The 19,645-nt window shown below is 45.0% G+C and overlaps 1 protein-coding gene across 1 annotated transcript in view; it reads left to right on the plus strand.

Annotated features, from left to right (window-relative positions):
- Window positions 1-19,645, plus strand: part of CSMD3 (CUB and Sushi multiple domains 3) — a 1,852,015-nt gene that overhangs the window by 1,143,753 nt on the left and 688,617 nt on the right. The gene's annotated exons all lie outside the window — the stretch shown is intronic.

Here is a 19,645-nt window from a genome sequence, read left to right on the forward strand (position 1 = left end):
AGAGCTGCTTGCAATTTTTCACAGTTTGCATGCGTTTTAACTACTTTGAACAGTTTAGTGTTATCTGCAAATTTAATCACCTTGCTTGTAGTTCCAATTTGCAGATCATTTATAAATAAGTTTAAATAGCACCGTTTTTTGTTTTTTTTTGACACCCTCCCTTTTGTTCTTTCCCTATATGTTCTCTTTCTTACTTGATAAATTGTAGTTCTGTCCTTCCTCCCTCTTGTTTCTGTTTGTCTTTTGAATTGCTTTTTTATGTTTTGAATTATGACTGTTGTTTCCAAAGGATGTATAATCACCCCACATATGTTTTTAACATAATGTTCACCGCCTAGAAGGTTGATTGGGTGGTTTATAAAATTTCTGAATAAACTTGAAACTACAGATCCCTGCAGTACCCCACTATTTACTCTCCTCCATTGAGAAAAATGTCCATTTAACCCTGCCTTCTGAACATTACCTCCTATCCCATGACTCTAATTTTCTTAGGAGCTTCTCATGAGGAACTTTGTCAAAAGCTTTCTGCAAATCTAGATACACTACATCAACCGGTTTACCTTTAACCACACGTTTAGTTACACCTTCAAAGAAGTCAAGCAGATTGGTGAGGCAAGACCTCCCTTTGATAAACCCATGCTGACTCTGTCCCATTAAATCACGTTTTTGTCTACTTGTACCACAATTTAAGTGTTTATAATTGTTTCCACTAATTTGCCTGGCAACTCCTGCAGTAAACGTGCATCAGAAGCTCCTGCTTACCTCTCTGCATGTTGCAGGATACTGAATGGTCTTACTAGCATTCATTTTAATGCAACATATGGCCATGTATTCTGTGCAAGTTAATGCCCATGCTCAATCCTTTCCAGCATGCCTTACAGGCAGATAATCAGAACACCTCTGCTGTACAGAACAGCTTAGGGCAGGGGTGTCCAATGTCGGTCCTCGAGGGCCTCAGTCCAGTCGGATTTTCAGGATTTCCCCAATGAATATACATGAGGTCTATTTGCATGCACTGCTTTCATTGTATGCTAATAGATCTCATGCATATTCATTGGGGAAATCCTGAAAACCCGACTGGATTGCGGCCCTCGAGGACCGACATTGGACACCCCTGGCTTAGGGGAATACTACAACAAAAACTACCTAATGTTCCACACAACAGCATGCAAATCATATGCATGCTATCAGTGCTTAACATTGGATAGTTATTTTTCAATACCTGCCTTGCTTATGCGTACAAGAGCTCTGTGGTAAGCAAAGTTCTCGTGCGCGTGCCCAATAAAACCGGGGATCTGGGAGGAGGACAATCACTGGCCGAAGGCTGTGGTTCAAAGAGAGTTCATGCAGGTGGTGGATGCGTTCTAGCCTCACAGGGGACTGGCCATTTGCAGGTAAAGCAAATTGCTTCAGATCTCCAGTCTGATCCTTTTCAGGCAGGCACTGGAAGAAATCACCCAGCAGCGCCATGGGCCCTGACCTGCATCTTCCGAGACTGCATTAGAATTGCCTACAAACAAGCAACAAACACTCCACAAGCATAGCCCCAGACAACCTACCACCCTTTGCAATTGTTAATAAAGATAATTAAAAAAAAAAATGAATTGCCTATATTTTGGTAACTTATGAGTATGTCAGTGTGTAAGTAGCTACTTAATCATATCAATGACATCTTTTTTTTTTTAAATTCTTTATTCATTTTCAAATTTACAATAAGTGTAACAATATATCCAAACAAATTAACAATAAATATAACACTTAATAATCATCAATGGTACAAATAATATGCTCTTATCTCCCATCCTTCCCTATCATATAATCAATACCTTATACAATATGTAACAATAAATTTACCCTCCCCTCCCCTCTTCACAATCAAACTTGTAAATTTAAGGGGAAAAAAAATGAAATAAAATGTCATCTAATCGGTTCAATACTTTGTAAATGGCTCCCACACATCCTGAAATTTCCTGAAAAAAACCGCACTGTATTCAAATAATTCTTTCCATTTTATAAACATGACATAAGGAATTCCACCAGAAATTATAATTTAATCTACTCCAATTTTTCCATCAATGACATCTTAATAAATACTGATAAGCATGAAAGTATTGTTGTACACAGGGGTGGAGTTTAGATGGAGCAAGATTGAATTCATACATGTGGACATAGATATAACAATACATGAAAGAATTAGTTTAATCCTTCTTGGTTAATTAGGGCTCAGAAGAGGCATTTATGTTTTAGCAAGTGGTATGAGAGTTTAATTACTCTGTATTTTCTTCATTGTTTACTTGAATCCTCTTCAATTCCCATATTACCTATTGAGTGGAGCTCTTTATGTTAATTTCCTTATTATTTAAAATTAATATTGTTCAGGCTGTAAATGGGTAGCTCTTTTTTCTAGTTAGCTGCTCTTTTTAAGTGTGTTAGTTTTTTTTGTTAAATTCTTTTGAAAATTTAATAAATATGCATGTTCTATAAATAAAGTTATGGAATAGGAGACAGTGTTCTTTTTTGGACTGATAACTTACTGAAAGAAAGAAAACTTAAATGGTAACTTTCTAACAGGGAAAGAGTAAACAGTGAACTGCCACATGGATCTGTACTGGTACCTTTATAGATTAACATATTCATAAATTATCTCTCCTTTATCATTTTGGTTACTTTTCTTTGTCCTTGTTCCAGTTCCACCAGCCCCTAATTATATAAACTTGTGTGCCCATTTTCATGCTTAGCAGGCAAAATTACTTGTACAGGATTAATAATTTTGGCAGTTATGTGTTTAAATTATTTACCCCCCCCCCCTTTTTTTACAAAAGCGTAGCAAGGTTTTTAGTGCCGACGTAGGGAGAGGGGAGATATGATCGAAACATTTAAGTACCTCACGGGACGTGTCGAAGTGGAAGATGATATTTTCTTTCTCAAGGGACCCTCGGCCACAAGAGGGCACCCGCTCAAACTCAGGGGCAGAAAATTTCATGGCGACACCAGAAAGTATTTCTTCACAGAGAGAGTGGTTGATCATTGGAACAAGCTTCCAGTGCAGGTGATCGAGGCAGACAGCGTACCAGACTTTAAGAATAAATGGGATACCCATGTGGGATCCCTACGAGGGTCAAGATAAGGAAATTGGGTCATTAGGGCATAGACAGGGGGTGGGTAAGCAGAGTGGGCAGACTTGATGGGCTGTAGCCCTTTTCTGCCGTCATCTTCTATGTTTCTATGTTTCTATGACTGCGGCAGTATTCAGTTGAAGATCTTACTGTACTGTCTACAAAGACTTTTTGACTCTACTGACTCAAAGATTGTCTTGGCTGACAACTCATAATATGGAATCCAACATTAACCTCCCTCCCCACCCCTTATACTTAGCCACGGTAGAGATTTCTACAGCGTCCTAGAGCGCTAAATGCACTGACTCTGCTTCGACACTCATAGAATTGCTATCCCTCTCTTCTACTAAACTGCGCTAGCGGTTTTAACACGGGGAGCCACGCTGAATGACCCACGCTACTCCCGACGCTCATAGTGCGGTTTAGTAGAAGAGGGGGGTATGAGTGTCAAAGCAGCGTTGGAGCATTTAGCACCTTGGACCACAGTAAAAACTCTAATTCGTCTTAGAAAAAAGGGGGTTAAATGTACCTATTATTTTAAGATTATTTTTCCGTAACTGCATCACTTTGGGCTCCTTTTACCAAGCTGCGGTAGCGTTTTTAGCACGCGCTGCAGATTAGCGCATGCTAACCCCGCGCTACGCAGAAAAACTAACGCCAGCTCAATGGAGGAGTTAACATCTAGCATGCACGGCATTGTAGTGCGCACTAAGGCCCTGATTCTCTAAAAGTGCGTCCCGATTTTAGGCAGCTGTAGGCGTCCTACAGCTGTCTAATCAGCCAATCGGGATGCACGTTTTTTTAAAAAAAATGCTCCCCAGGCAGGCCGCCTATATTGAAGGCGAGGCCCGCAAAACACCTAGGCCCTGATTCTGTATAGGACGCCCGGGAGAGGCGTCCTATTTAGAATCGGCCTAAACTAAACCCCGATTCTGTAACCGGTGTCCATGTTAGAGACGCGGGTTAGAGAATCGGGTTAGATTAGACACGGCCCGCTACATTTATCGCGGCAAGGGATCTCTCTGCCGCTATAAGTATAGCGGGCCGTGGCCCCCTGACCGATCACTGGTAGGAGGGTGCCCAAACCCTCCTGCCCGAAGACGCACCCCCCTCCCCGACACTACCGACCGCCCCCCCCCGACACTACCGATCGCCCCCCCCCCCGACAATATCGGTCGCTGGCAGGAGGGTGCCCAATCCCTCCTGCCCGAAGATGCACTCCCCTCCCCGACACTACCGACCGCCCCCCGACACTACCGATCGCACCCCCCCCCGACAATATTGGTCGCTGGCAGGAGGGTGCCCAATCCCTCCTGCCTGAAGACGCACCCCCCCCAGCGCTAACAACCCCCACTCCACCAAACCTGTTCTTACAGATGGGTCTTGCACGTCGAGCAAGCAGGCACGCCTCATCGAAATGAGGCGGGCCCGCCCCTTCCCCGCCCATCCCGCCGAAGCCTAAGGCCTGATTGGCCCAGGCTCTAGAAGCCTAGACCAATCAGGCCTTAGGAATAGCGGGTCCGCCCATCCCTACTAAGTCTAAGGTCTGATTGGCCAATCAGGCCTTAGATTAAGTGGGGATGGGCGGACCCGCTATGCCTAAGGCCTGATTGGTCCAGGCTTCTAGAGCCTGGGCCAATCAGGCCTTAGGCTTCGGCGGGATGGGCCGGGAAGGGGCGGGCCCGCCTCATTTCGACGAGGCGTGCCTGCTTGCTCGACGTGCAAGACCCATCTGTAAGAACAGGTTTGGTGGAGTGGGGGTTGTTAGCGCCGGGGGGGGTGCGTCTTTGGGCAGGAGGGATTGGGCACCCTCCTGCCAGTGACCGATATTGTCGGGGGGGGATCGGTAATGTCGGGGGGGGCGGTCGGTAGTGTCGGGGGGGGTGCGTCTTCGGGCAGGAGGGTTTGGGCACCCTCCTGCCAGTGATCGGTCAGGGGCCACGGCCCGCTATACTTATAGCGGCAGAGAGATCCCTTGCCGCGATAAGCATAGCGGCCGCGTCTACTTACAATGTAGACCAGCATTTTGCTGGCCTACATTTTTAAGCTTCTCATCTACTAGGGAGACGCGTAGGGCCGCCTAGGTTCAGCCTAAGGCCCGCCTAAGGCCCTTAGACGAGCTTAGGCATCTTGCGGGTCTCCCTAGGCTCCCGGAGGCGCCTTCAGGCCTGCCTGGGGAGCATTTTTTTTTTTAAAACGTGCATCCCGATTGGCTGATTAGACAGCTGTAGGACGTCTACAGCTGCCTAAAATCGGGACGCACTTTTAGAGAATCAGGGCCTAAGCGTGCGCTAAAACCGCTAACGCAGCTTAGTAAAAGGATCCCTTTGTATTGACTATATCTGCCATTTTCTAATCTAATCTAATTTCCATTTTATATGCCGGATCATTCTAGCAAGGACTCAAGTCGGTTAACAAAGTTTAAAAGAATATAATATAAAACAATAATGAAGGTAATAGAAAAATTTTCTATAAATTAGATCAGTCCTCAGTTAAGAATCTCTGAAAAAGATAAGTTTTCAGGTAGAGATAATGATGTTCTGATAATCGAAGGAAGATCGTTCCAAACTTTTACCAAGGAATAGGCTAAGGAATGTGAGAATTTGCCTAGGGTTTTAATCCTTTTAACAGAAGGGAAAAACAATTTAAATTTATGTGTATTCTTGGTAGTGTGAAATCGAAGAGAGTTAAATGATAAGAGGTAATAAAGGCGAAAAAATTCCATGTAAAATTTAAAAAATTACATTGGCACATTTAAATTGAATTCGCCAGTAAATAGGAAGCCAATGAAGTAACCTCAACAATGGAGAGGCATGATCATATATTTATGTCTTCCAAAAATTAATTTGGCCCCAGTCGTACAAAGGAAATGGATAGAAAAAAATATCCTTTAGAGCAATTTACAGGCACATCAAAGAGGGATCTTTATCTGTTCTATATCATCTACGTATGCCTGTTGGTATGAATGGTTAGAGTGTGTGTTTTTACTGGATTATCAATATTATTATGTAGTAAGACAAGCCTACATTGTGAAACTAAATAGTATAATATTTCAGTTATATGTTATGAGTTCAATACATGATTAATAGTTGTCAGAGAACGAAAAGTTGTGATTGTAAGCAATGATTCATCATCCATCTGTATCCAGAAGGTTGATTTCCCTGAATATCAACTAATTTGTTTTTGAGGGTTTTATTATTATTATTCAATTTATTGTATACATACAAAGAAAATAAATAATTGAAACTTGAATAAGAACTATAAAGCTATACAGGAAATAAACATATTTGTTAGAGATCATATCATGGGACCAACCTCTTACCCTATGGGCCAAGAAAAAATAACACATATTGCTATCAAATCAATACAGTCAGCCTTAAAGGCATTGTTTCTATTGGCAAACTAGGGAAATTCTATTCATTTAAATTAACAGAGATATGGAATGATATTCCCCTAAGGTTAAGAAAATTAGGTTCACTTCAATTCTTCTGCAAAATCTTAAAAGCTTGGTTATTCTCAAAATTGTAAGGGCTACTTTTTCTAAGCTGTGATAGTGTTTTTAGTGCACGCAGGATTTTAGCGTGTGCTAAACCCGCTTTATGTGGCTAGAACTAAAGCCAGCTCAATGCTGGCGTTAGGTCTAGCGCGTGCTAAAACCGTTATCGCAGCTTAGTAAAAGGAGCCCTAAGTTTATTTCTTCAATTTTTTAATTTATTATGAACCGAGTCAAGCTTTATTATATGAAGGTGACACAGTCTATGAATTCAAGTTTTAGTTTAGTTTAGTCAGGAAAAAATCTTATCAATTGTCATCCATGTATCCTTCAACTATTTAAAAATATTAGAAAGGAACATCTGAAAGAACAGGTTTATCAAAAGAAACAATTCCAAATGAGGATGATCTGAGAAGACATGTTTATTATATCCCTATGTGACCAGACATTTACAAGGAAATCTTAAAAAAGGTAGTTCCCACTGTCAAAGTTTTAGACTTTAGCTGGAGAAACTTTTCTACAAAATTATGTCTGCCTGGCCACATCAAGAAAAGTCAGTTGACTACAAAACAAAGCTTGTTTCTTATAAAAATACAATTTCAAAACAGTTTTCTTCTTGCTTTCAGTCTGAAAGGTAACCAGCAATGTAGCATGCTTTGATGATTGTAAAAATGGTGACATATATAGACTATCAGAGGAAACCACTTGATCAGTACTTCAATCTTCTGCCATTTCTCTGGAGTCCTTGGGAATAAAAATAATAAAAATTTGCAAGAAACAATTTATCTACAAGATGATATTGCAAAAAGTGAAGTTACTCACTTGTAGCAGGTGTTATCTGAGGACAGCAGGCAGATATTCTCACATGTGGGTGACATCATCCACGGAGCCTGATATGGACTGTACAAAAATGTACTGTCACTTCTAAAATCTTGAGATCCCTCCCACCCAACTCTATCTCATGGGACCATTAGTTTAGTAAAAAGGTATGAAGCCAACTAGGGGAGGTGGGTAGGTTATGAAAATATCTACATGCTTTCCTCAGATAATATCTGCTACAGTTGAGTAACTTTTCTTTATCCGAGGATAAGCAAGGAACATATTCTTACATGTGGGAGTCACTAGCTGCCAGGATTGTGCCTCTGATAAGAGGTTTATTGACAATTGAGCCTGGTGAAGCCACAAGGGTTAGAGGGAAGTTAACATCTAAGTAGCAAATAAATTTTGTAGAACCGATTGACCAAACTGTCTATCCTGTCTGGAATAATTCTCCAAACAACAGTGAGATTTGAACAAAAGAACTGAGGACCATACATATGTCCTCAATGGGAGTGGAACGTAGATAAGCTACTGAAGTTGCCATTGCTTGAACTTTATGTGCAGTGACACGACCTTCAAGCATCAGCCAAGCCCTAGCATAGCAAAATCAGATACAGTCCAACAGCCATGTGGATTTGGTCTCTTGGTGGCAAGAACTCCAAGTTCGTGAGGATCGAATAAGAAGTGCAGCTGAATAGAAGTTCTGTGAGGTTTGGCCCGTTCTAAGTATTAAGCAATAGCATGTTTACAGTCTAATGTATGGATCACTGCTTCACCAGGATGAGAATGTGGTCTTAGAAAGAAAACAGGGAGGACTATAGACTGATTCAGGTGAAATGCAGATACAACCTTTGAGGGGATGAGTGCAAAAAAACTACCTTATCATGGTAGAATGTTGTATGAGGTGAATGTGACACATGCTCTTGAAATTCACTGATTTTGCATGCAGATGTGAGAGAAATTAGGAATACTACATTCCAAGTGAGATAGTTGAGGGATAAAGTTGAGAGTGGTTCAAATGGAGACTTCATTAGAGTAGAAAGTACAACATTAAGGTAAAAAGTCATCGGAGGAGGTCTTGTATGAAGAAGGCCTTTCATGAATTTAGAAACTAAAGGATGTACAGACAATTGTTTTTTGTCTAGTTGAGTATAGAAAGTGTTAAGATAAACTATGAATGAATTAGTTTTTAATCTAGAGTCAGAGAGATGTAGAAGATAAACTAGGACCAATGGAATAGGACAAGTGATTGGATCTAGAGAGTTAATATACCAGATTGTGAAATAAGTCAATTTGAAATGATAGAAACACTGCATAGAACGCTTTCTAGAGGCTTCAATAATGGTTGACACTGGTAAAGACATTGCCATGTTAGTGGTTGGGAAAGAGATTAAACATTTTGAGAGATAGTGAGGTCAGCAAGGTTGGAAAGATTTGAAGTATGATGGGTTCCCTTTTGCTGAGTTATAGGAATAGAGGGAACCGCAGTTGACATGGCCACTGAGATACTATGAGAAACATGGTAGCTTGTTCTTGGTGAAGTTTGAGTAGTGTTCTCCAGAGTAGAAAGATTGCAGAGCAAGCATAAAGGAACTTGTTTCACCACTCTAGGAGAAAAGCATATGACTTCATATGATTGGGACTCTAGAGTCCAGAACAGAAGAGCAGACATTTGTGATTGTAGGAGGAAGCACAAAAGCCCACTTCTGGAATTCCCCAATCCACAAATATCCAATGTAAGGTAGTAGAATTGAGTGACCATTTGTGCAGTTTTAGAATTCTGCTCAACTTATCTGCCAAGATATTCTGCTTTCCTCCTAGATAAAATGTTTCCAAGAAAATGTTGTGAAGTATTATCCAGACCCTGGTCCATCCTGCTTGTTCATATAGTACATAGCTACCTGGTTGTTTATGTAGATGAGTACTAGTTGTTTGAGGAGATAATCCTAGAATGTGAACAAAGCATTGTGACTTGCCTGAAGCTCAAGGAGATTGATAAGGAGAGCTTTTTCAGGAAGAGTCCAGGAGCCTTGGATATGGAGTCCATCAAGGTGGGCTCCCCATCCAAGAATCGAAGCATTGGCTGTCAATATATTTTGATGTGGTGATGCTTGGAATAGAAGGCTCCTGGAGAGATTTGTGGGTGATAACTACCACTGAAGAGACTGTTGAAAACGTGAGGTTACTCTGATATTTTCGGATAGTAGACCAGTGGTTTGAGACACTAGGTTAAAAGTGTCCATTGAGTTTCCCTGAGATGTAAATGGAGTTAAATGTGCTGAAGAAGACATGTGGCTGAAGAATCACAGCATTTGACCTTCTGTTAGGTGATAGAGAGAGGATTTTTTCTGATATATTTGAAGTAGATATTGAGTCTTTGTTGAGGTAGAAAGACATGAGAGTTGGTCTTGTCTGAGAGGGCTCCAATGAACTCTAGAGTCTGAGTGGGTTCTAGATATGTTTATGTTATACATGACAATCAGAGGGAAACAAGATTCTATGTATGTCATATGGAAACCGCATAGTTGTTTGCGGTATATAATTTTTTAAATAAATAAATAGATGTGATATATTGTTAACTTCAAATTCTAGGAGTTCCAGTAAACAAACTATTGTATTCATGGCTAAATGAGCTTTTTGAGGTGTTGGATCCTTGATCAACCAGTGATCTAGGTAAGGGAAAACATGAAAACTATGTGAGCAGAGGATTGCAGCCACTACCACCAAGCATTTTGTGAATACTCTGAATGCCAGTCCAATTGAGAGTACTTTGTACTGAAAGTGGTGTACTCCCATTCAAAATCACATATACTTTTTGTGGGAGGATGGGAATGCACATGTAGGCTTCTTTTATATCTAGAGAGCAGAGCCAGTCAATTTTCTCTAACACAGAGACCATGTAATTTTTTTTTCTTCACCAAATATTTGTTGAGAGTTTGGAAGTCTAGAATAGGATGGATGCCTCCAGTCTTTTCTCAGTATAAGAAAATACTTTAAGTAAAACCCTTGGCTCCTCTCCTATAGAGGTAGGTCTAAGGCATTGAGCTGGAGGAGAGCTGAGAGCTCCTGATGAAAGAGGGGAGTTGAAAGAGAACTCTCTTGGAGGATGGTTTGAAGGGTTTGTTTGAAATGAAGGGCATAGCCTTGACTCACCACTCATAGGACCCATTGATCCGATGTTATCAGGGACCACTGATGAAAATAGTGGGCAAGTCAACCTCCTATGGTATTAAGTCAAAAAGATTGGATTGAGGCTGTGTCTTCTGCTTTCTCTGCTGTCTGGGTCACCTCTGATTTAAAGATCAAGTTGATAATAAGCAGAACATCTGTAAATAGTAGAATATCTCCTTGGTGCTTGAGACTGGGCTGACTTAGAGGAAGACAAGGTGGTCCTGCAATCAGTATGTTTTTTGATATTTTGAGTTGCCTCTCCTATGCAGTCATTAAAAAGATAATCTCCAGGAAGGGGGGGGGGCGCTAGAGATTCCAATCAATATGGAGGCTTGAGTCACAAGCTCCCGCCAACATCTCCGCTAATTCTACATTTCCACTCACCTTCTACAAGAGAAATTGCGATATTCCTAGCTGAAACGATGCCTATGCTTAAGCAGGGTAAAATTGAGGCTGCTTTTACTGGCACTTCTGGTGCTAAATGGCCAAAACAAGATCCACCGACCCCTACTAAGGGCGATGCGAGCAGGCCACGTGCAGATCCTGAGCTTACGGTGTCAGATCAATTGCAGCTCATTTCTAACATGCTATCGGAGAGCAAGGATGACATTAAGGATATTAAGCACGAGATTATGAATAGGCATATAGAAAATATATTTAATACCAGTGCATATTATCAAACATTTTGCAAGGATGATGACGACCAGGACGAAGGAAATCATCATGCCGCTGTATCGTGCAATGGTACGGCCGCATCTGGAGTACTGTGTCCAGTACTGGTCACCGTATCTCAAGAAAGACATGGCGGTACTTGAGGGAGTACAAAGAAGAGCAACTAAACTGATAAAGGGAATGGAAAATCTCCCATACACCGAAAGATTGAAGCAGTTGGGACTTTTCTCCCTGGAGAAGCGAAGACTTAGAGGAGACATGATAGAAACCTTCAAGATCCTGAAGGGCATAGAAAAAGTAGACAGGGACAGATTTTTCAAATTAAGGGGCACCACAAGTACAAGGGGGCACTCGGAGAAATTGAAAGGGGACAGGTTTAGAAAAAACGCTAGGAAGTTCTTTTTCACTCAGAGGGTGGTGGATACATGGAACGCGCTTCCAGAGGCTGTTATGGACAAGAAAACATTAAATGGTTTCAAAGAAGGTTTGGATAGATTCCTAGAAGAAAAAGGGATTGAGGGGTATAGATAGGTATAGACCATTGTTCAGGCAATGGGCCTGATGGGACACCGCGGGAGCGGACCGCTGGGCAGGATGGACCTATGGTCTGCCTCAGCGGAGGCAACTTCTTATGTTCTTAAGGATAACTAAGCAGAAAAGTTGCCCCCAAACTCTTTACTTCTCGCATAGCAAGAAATACCTTCCTCCGATCTTGTGTAGATTTTGTCACATTTGGAAAAATCCAGATTCTCTGGCCCAAAAACGGGTCCTGAGAATGTTGGAAGAAGGTTCTCATTATAGCATTTAAATATTGTTCAAATACTAAAGACAATATTAATGTACCACAATATTCAATATTTTCTTGAGTGGTTTCCAATATATCATTCAAATTATTTAAATCCATATCATGAAGTCCATCCCATACAAACGCATGGGGGAAAAAGAAGCAAACATTGAATACAGGACAAAGTCTGCAGCGGTCAAAACAGCAGTCAGGGAGGCCAAACTTCGTATGGAAGAAACTCTAGCGAAGAACATCAAGAAAGGGGACAAATCCTTCTTCAGATACATTAGCGACAGGAATAAGAACACAAACGCGATAGTACGCCTTAAAACGCCAGATGGGAATTATGTGGAAACTGACTCCGATAAAGCCAAACTACTGAATGATTACTTCTGTTCAGTCTTTACCTGCGAGGCACCAGGGCACGGGCCTGGGCTGGATGCAAAGCAAAGCATGGATGACCCATTTCAGAAGTTTGAGTTTACACCAGCTGATGTTTACAAAGAACTGTCAAGACTCAAGGTGAACAAAGCCATGGGACCGGACAATCTGCACCCAAGAGTGCTCAGAGAGCTATGCGATGTTTTGGCGGAACCGTTAGCCATGCTCTTCAATCTCTCCCTAAGTACGGGGAGAGTCCCCCTGGACTGGAAAACTGCCAATGTTGTTCCTCTGCACAAAAAGGGTTGCAGAGCGGAGGCTGCGAATTACAGACCAGTAAGTCTTACGTCAATAGTGTGTAAATTCATGGAAACTCTACTTAAAGGGAAATTAGACACGATATTGGATGAGGGGAATCTGAGGGATCCCTGTCAACATGGATTCACTAAGGGCAGGTCATGCCAATCCAATCTTAACAGCTTCTTTGACTGGGTGACAGGAAAGCTAGACTCGGGAGAGTTTCTGGACATAGTGTACTTGGACTTCAGTAAAGTGTTTGACAGTGTCCCACACCGTAGACTATTAAACAAGATGAAATCGATGGGGTTAGGTGAGAAACTAACGGCATCGGTCAATGATTGGCTGAGTGGAAGACTTCAGTGGGTGGTGGTCAATGGCACCCTCTCTAAGACATCGGAGGTGACTAGCGGAGTGCCGCAGGGCTCAGTCCTGGGACCATCCCTTTTTAACATATTCATAAGTGACTTGACCCGAGGGCTTCAGGGAAAAGTAGCGCTTTTTGCCGACGACGCCAAACTGTGTAATATAGTAGGTGAAAGTGATCTCACGGATGGTATGGCGCAGGATCTGATCAAGTTGGAAAACTGGTCCTCAACATGGCAGCTGGGCTTAAACGCAAAGAAGTGTAAGGTGATGCATCTCGGCAGCAGAAATCCATGCAGAACATACACCTTGAATGGAGAAACACTAGCTACGACCTCAGAAGAACGGGACCTGGGAGTAATCATCAGTGCAGACATGAAGGCTGCCAAACAAGTAGAGAAGGCCTCATCCAAGGCAAGGTGGATGATGGGATGTATCAATAGAAGCTTTGTCAGCCGTAAACCTGAAGTCATAATGCCACTGTACAGAACCATGGTGAGACCTCATCTGGAGTACTGTGTGCAATTCTGGAGGCCACATTACCGTAAAGATGTACTTCGAGTTGAGTCAGTCCAGCGAATGGCCACTAGGATGGTCTCCGGACTCAAGGGTCTCTCATACAAGGAAAAACTGGGCAAGTTGCAGCTCTACTCTCTAGAGGAGCGCAGGGAGAGGGGTGACATGATTGAGACATTTAAGTATGTCACAGGTCATGTCGAGGTGGAAAACAACATATTCTTTCCTAAGGGACCTTCAGTCACAAGGAGGCACCCGCTCAAACTCAGAGGAGGGAGATTTGGTGGTGACACCAGGAAGTATTTCTTTACAGAAAGGGTGGTGGATCACTGGAACAAACTACCGGTGCAGGTGATCAAGGCCAGTAGCGTGCTCGACTTTAAGAATAAATGGGACATCCACGTGGGATCTTTACATGGGTCGAGCAGCATTCTGACTTAATGGGGTGGGACAGTAGAGTGGGCAGACTTGATGGGCTATAGCCCTTTTCTGCCGTCATCTTTCTATGTTTCTATCCTTTTGTTTTTCCGGTAAAGAAGATTCAATTTTTCTTGGAAGATAGAATACTTTATTTATTGGAGGAATTGCTTCAAGAGGAAATTTCAAGTTCTCAGTGAGATACTTTTTAAACATATCAAGTGGGGTAATAGACAAAGACTTAAGAAAATTTATAACTCTAAGATTAAGTCTCCTACTATGATTTTCCAGTTGTTCAATCTTCTTTAAAAAGAAAAGTCTATCTTTAATTAAAGTTCCAGTCGATTGTTGTACTGCAGCAATTTCTTTATTAATTTGGTCAAACTTGCCTGAAGTTTCAATTTTCATGTTATTTACCGAGGTAGAAAGGTCATCTAATTTACTCACTATTTTGCTGATATCACTGGCAGATTTTGTAGACGCATCTTTGAGTTTCTGAAGTACCCCCCAAATGCTGTCCAATGTCACCTTAGTCGAGCGGGTATTCTCCGCTCCTGGACTTGTTGATAGCTCGGCGCTCAAAGCGGTGTCGGGCTCCCCACTGCCTGAGGCCGCTGGACTCAGAAGGACCGCTGGACCCACATTCTCAACGTCCTCTGGCGTCGGCTTAGGTGGCAAGCGGATAGCCGGAGGGGAGAGTGAGATCTCAAATCCCATAGCTCCGGAGGCTCCCTCCAACGGAGGCGCTGCTGGGCTCTTACCCCCTTCAGAACTGGCCAGAGAGCTAGTAAGAAAATGCTCCATCAAAACTTGACCGGGCAAGGGGGGATCAGCCCGGAGAAATCCCTTGCGTTTAGTGTGAGGCATCGTCTTTGAAGAGGAAGAGAGAAAATGCTCTTCTTCTAAAAGGTAACAGCTAAGGAATAGCAAGGCACGGTGGAGCGTTACTAACGAGCTGTTAGCACGCCACCGCCATTTTGTCTCTCTCCCCTCTCTTTTCTCTTTTAATTCATAGCTCTATTTTTTTTTTATTCCCTTTATAGTTGTTACTGACACTTTCTTGAACTGTTTCATTTTTCTTTTAACATTTACAGTTTACCTTTCCACTTGTAAACTGTGTTTCCAAGATAGGGAGGGTGTTCTGTCAAAATATGAAATGTTTGCTTCACCAATCAAGAAAACAGTGACAGAGTAATTTATGACCTCAGTTCACAGGAATATCCATTAGAGTGCTTGTTGTCCTCTATGAAATTATAGACATTATTGTTAGGTACAAATACTCAATACTCCCCCCCCCCCTTTTATAAAGCCGTGCTAGTGGCTGCCGCTGTAGTAACTGCCCTGAAGCCCATAGGGATTTAAAAGGTTGGGGGCTTTTGCCATATGGCAGCCACTAGCATGACTTTCTAAAAGAGGGGGATATTGTCTCAATATTGGGATTATTGTTCCGTATAAATATATTGTCTACAATATAGCACAGTTACTTACCGTAACAGGTGTTATCCAGGGACAGCAGGCATATATTCTCACATGTGGGTGACGTCATCTACGGAGCCCCGATGCGGACAGCATTTCAAGCAAACTTGATTGAAGATTCAAGCTTGCTGGCTGCACCACGCATGTGTGCCTCCTGCTCCACTAGAGGGCACATCCCTTCCTCGTGGTCTCCAGTTCACATATCCAGCAAAGAAGCCAACCCCGGGGAGGTGGGTGGGTTGTGAGAATATATGCCTGCTGTCCCTGGATAACACCTGTTATGGTAAGTAACTGTGCTTTATCCCAGGACAAGCAGGCATGATATTCTCACATGTGGGTGACCTCCAAGCTAACTGATAAGGGATGGAGGGAGGTTGGCAATTCAAGAAAATAGGTTACGTAAGACCGATTGGCCAAACCGGCCATCGCTCCTGGACAGTGTATGTGAGGTGAAAGTATAAACCGAAGACCACGTGGCAGCCTTGCAGATATCCTCGATAGGCGTGGACCTGAGGAAAGCTATCGAAGCTGCCATCGCTCGGACCTTATGTCCCGTAACTCGACCGTACAGCGCGAGACCAGCCTGAGCGTAGCAGAAAGAAATAAAAGCAGCTAACCAGTTGGACAGGGTGCGCTTGGAAACTGGGTGCCCCAACCTGTTGAGGTCGAAGGACACAAACAACTGGTGGGCCGTCCGTGGGACTGGGTGCATTGAAGGTAGAAGGCCAACGCCCGCTTGCAGTCGAGAGTGTGAAGCGCCACCTCTCCGGGATGAGAGTGGGGCTTGGGAAAGAACACAGGTAGAACAATGGACTGGTTGAGATGAAAATCAGACACCACCTTAGGCAGAAACTTAGGGTGAGTGCGGAGGACCACCTTGTCATGGTGGAATACTGTGAAAGGTGGGTCCGCCACCAAGGCCTGCAGCTCGCTAACCCTCCGAGCAGAAGTGAGAGCGAGTAGGAAGATCACTTTCCAAGTGAGGAACTTAAGATGACACTTATCCATAGGCTCAAATGGAGGTTTCATCAGTTGAGCTAGAACCACATTGAGATCCCAAATCACCGGAGGTGGTTTGAGGGGAGGATGAACATTCAGGAGCCCCTTCATGAAACGGGAAACTAAGGGATGGAGTGAAAGAGCCTTCCCTTCCAGGGGCTGATGAAAGGCAGCAATGGCGCTGAGATGGACTCGAATGGAATTGGTCTTCAGGCCAGAGTGAGATAAATGGAGTAAATACTCCAGAACCAAGGACACAGGGACCGACACCGGGTCCTGGCGGTGAGCGGAGCACCAGGACGAGAATCTAGTCCACTTCTGAGAATAGCAGAGTCTGGTCGAGACCTTCCGAGAAGCCTCCAACACTTCCCTGACCGACTGAGATACAGGGAAGGAAGTCAAGGGGAAAGAAACCAAGCAGTAGGATGAAGAGACTGAAGATTGGGATGTAACAGTGAACCCCGACTCTGAGATAGCAGAGAAGGAAAGACAGGCAGAGGCAGAGGTTCCCTGACACTGAGTTGAAGTAGTAGGGAGAACCAAGGCTGGCGGGGCCATCGAGGAGCGATCAAGATCAGAGTGGCCCTCAGAGATTTTAGATGGACCAGCGTCCTCAGAATCAGAGGAAACGGCGGGAACGCATAGAGGAACTTTCCCTCCCAATCTAGGAGGAAGGCATCGGCCTCGAGACGATCCGGGGAGTATATCCTTGAACAGAAGAGAGGCAGTTTTTGATTGTCGGGGGAGGCGAACAGATCTATCTGGGGAGTCCCCCAGGTGTCGAACACCTGTCGCAGCACCTGAGAATGCAGGGATCACTCGTGTGGCTGGAGGAGGCGGCTGAGCCTGTCCGCCAGGCAGTTTTGTTCCCCTTGGATGTAAACCGCTCGAAGGGAGATGTTTTGGGAGACCGCCCACTCCCAGAGCTGTAGAGCTTCTTGGCAGAGGGACCAGGACCCCGTCCCTCCTTGCTTGTTTACGTAGTACATCGCCACCTGGTTGTCCGTACGGATGAGAACCACCCGGTCGTGAAGCAGGTGTTGGAAGGCCACCGCGGCGAGGTAGATGGCCCGGAGTTCCAACACGTTGATGTGGCAGCGATGGTCCTCTGCGGACCACAGACCTTGAGTGCGGAGACCATCCACATGAGCCCCCCAAGCGTACTCCGACGAGTCCATGGTTAGGACCTTGTGGTGTGGAGGGGCGAGAAAGAGCAAACCCTTGGGAAGATTCGAAGAGTCGGTCCACCAACGGAGCGATCTTCGCAAGGAAGGAGTCACTGTCACGTGGCGGTTGATCGGGTCCCGATCCTGTCGCCATTGTGATGCCAAAGTCCACTGTGGTAACCGCAGATGAAGGCGAGCAAGCGGGGTAACGTGGACTGTGGAGGCCATATGGCCGAGGAGCGTCATCATTTGTCGTGCCGAGACCGAGTTCGATCTCGAGACTTGTCGGCTCAGGTTTACCAATGCCTCCCGACGCTGAGGGGGGAGGAAGGAGTGAAGTCGGACCGTGTCCAGCATGGCCCCGATGAATTGTAAGGACTGAGAGGGGCGTAGCTGGGATTTTGGGAAGTTTATCTCGAACCCCAGACACTGAAGGGAAGTGATAGTCTGTTGGGTCGCTGAGATAGCCCCCTCCCTGGTCGAGTCTTTGATCAACCAATCGTCCAGGTAGGGGAATACCTGCAGACCATGGGAGCGTAAGGCAGCCGCGACCACTACGAGGCACTTCGTGAAGACTCGGGGGGACGAGGACAGGCCGAAGGGGAGGACCCGATATTGCAGGTGAAGGTCTCCCACCTGAAAACGCAGGAACTTGCGGCAAGCAGGGTGCACCGGAACATGGGTGTAGGCTTCCTTCAGGTCGAGGGAGCAGAGCCAATCGCCCTCGCTGATCAAGGGGTAAAGAATCGGAAGTGAAAGCATCCGGAACTTTTCCCGTACTAGAAACTTGTTCAGGCGTCTCAAGTCTAGGATCGGGCGCAGGTCTCCCGTCTTCTTCGGTACCAGGAAGTAACGGGAGTAAAACCCTTGGCCCCTTTGATTTTGGGGGACCGGTTCCACCGCCCGCAGGCGGAGGAGGTCCTGTGCCTCGGAGAGGAGGAGGGGCAACTGCGCTCGGTTTGGAGGGCACGCGCTCGGTGGACTGTCGGGGGGTACCTCTTGAAAGTTGAGCGAGTACCCTGATGAGATCACGCCAAGGACCCATGAGTTTGACGTGATGGCTTTCCAGTGAGGGTAGTAGGCTTGAAGGCGGCCCCCGATGGGGAGGGGGCTCGGTGGAGGTGCGGTGGAGGTCCGCTCATTCCGTCAAAAGGACGGAGATGGCTTCGCCGACGCTGTGGGCTGTGACTTTGGTGGAGCCCTAGAGTGAGCCTGGGGGCGTTGCGGCGGTGGTCTGGAAAAGGCCGGTGTGGACTTCTGGGGGTAGCGTCGAGGTAATCCCCGGAAGGAGCGAGAGGTCTGTGGTTTAGGCTTCTGTCAGACAAGAGACGTGAATGAGCGTTCGTGTTCAGACAGCCGTTTTGTAGCAGCTTTGATGGTGTCGTCAAAGAGTTCCTTCCCGACGCAGGGGAGGTTGGCTAGTCGATCTTGCAGGTTGGGGGTCCATATCGACGAGTTGTAGCCATGCCAGCCGGCGCATGGCCACCACGAAGGCTGCGACCCTGGAAGATAGCTCGAATCCGTCGTAAGCGGCGTGGAACAAGTGTAGCCTGAGGTTGGAAAAATGCTCGAGGAGGAGGCTGAACTCTGTCTGGCAAGGGGTGGGTAAGCTCTCCGAGAAGGAGACGAGCCGCCCAATGAGGTGCTTCAGGTATGAGAAAAAGTGAAGGTGTAGTTCAGGACTCTGGCGGTCATCATTGAGTTCTGGTACAACCGGCGTCCGAATTTGTCCAGTGTCCGGCCTTCGCATCCAGGGGGGACCGCCGCGGACACCCTTGAGGGGTGAGCTTTTTTCAAAGATGATTCCACCAGCAGGTATTGGTGGGACAGCTGTGGTTGCTCAAACCCCGGGTGAGGTACTGTCCTGTACTTCGACTCCATTTTGGATGGGACCGCCGTCACCATGTAAGGAGTCTCGAGGTTCCTGATAAGGGTCTGCCCAAGTACCGGGTTCAGTGGTAGCTGGAGGGAC

This window comes from Geotrypetes seraphini, chromosome 2 (assembly GCF_902459505.1).
Source record: "Geotrypetes seraphini chromosome 2, aGeoSer1.1, whole genome shotgun sequence".
Classification (NCBI taxonomy): Eukaryota; Metazoa; Chordata; class Amphibia; order Gymnophiona; family Dermophiidae; genus Geotrypetes; species Geotrypetes seraphini.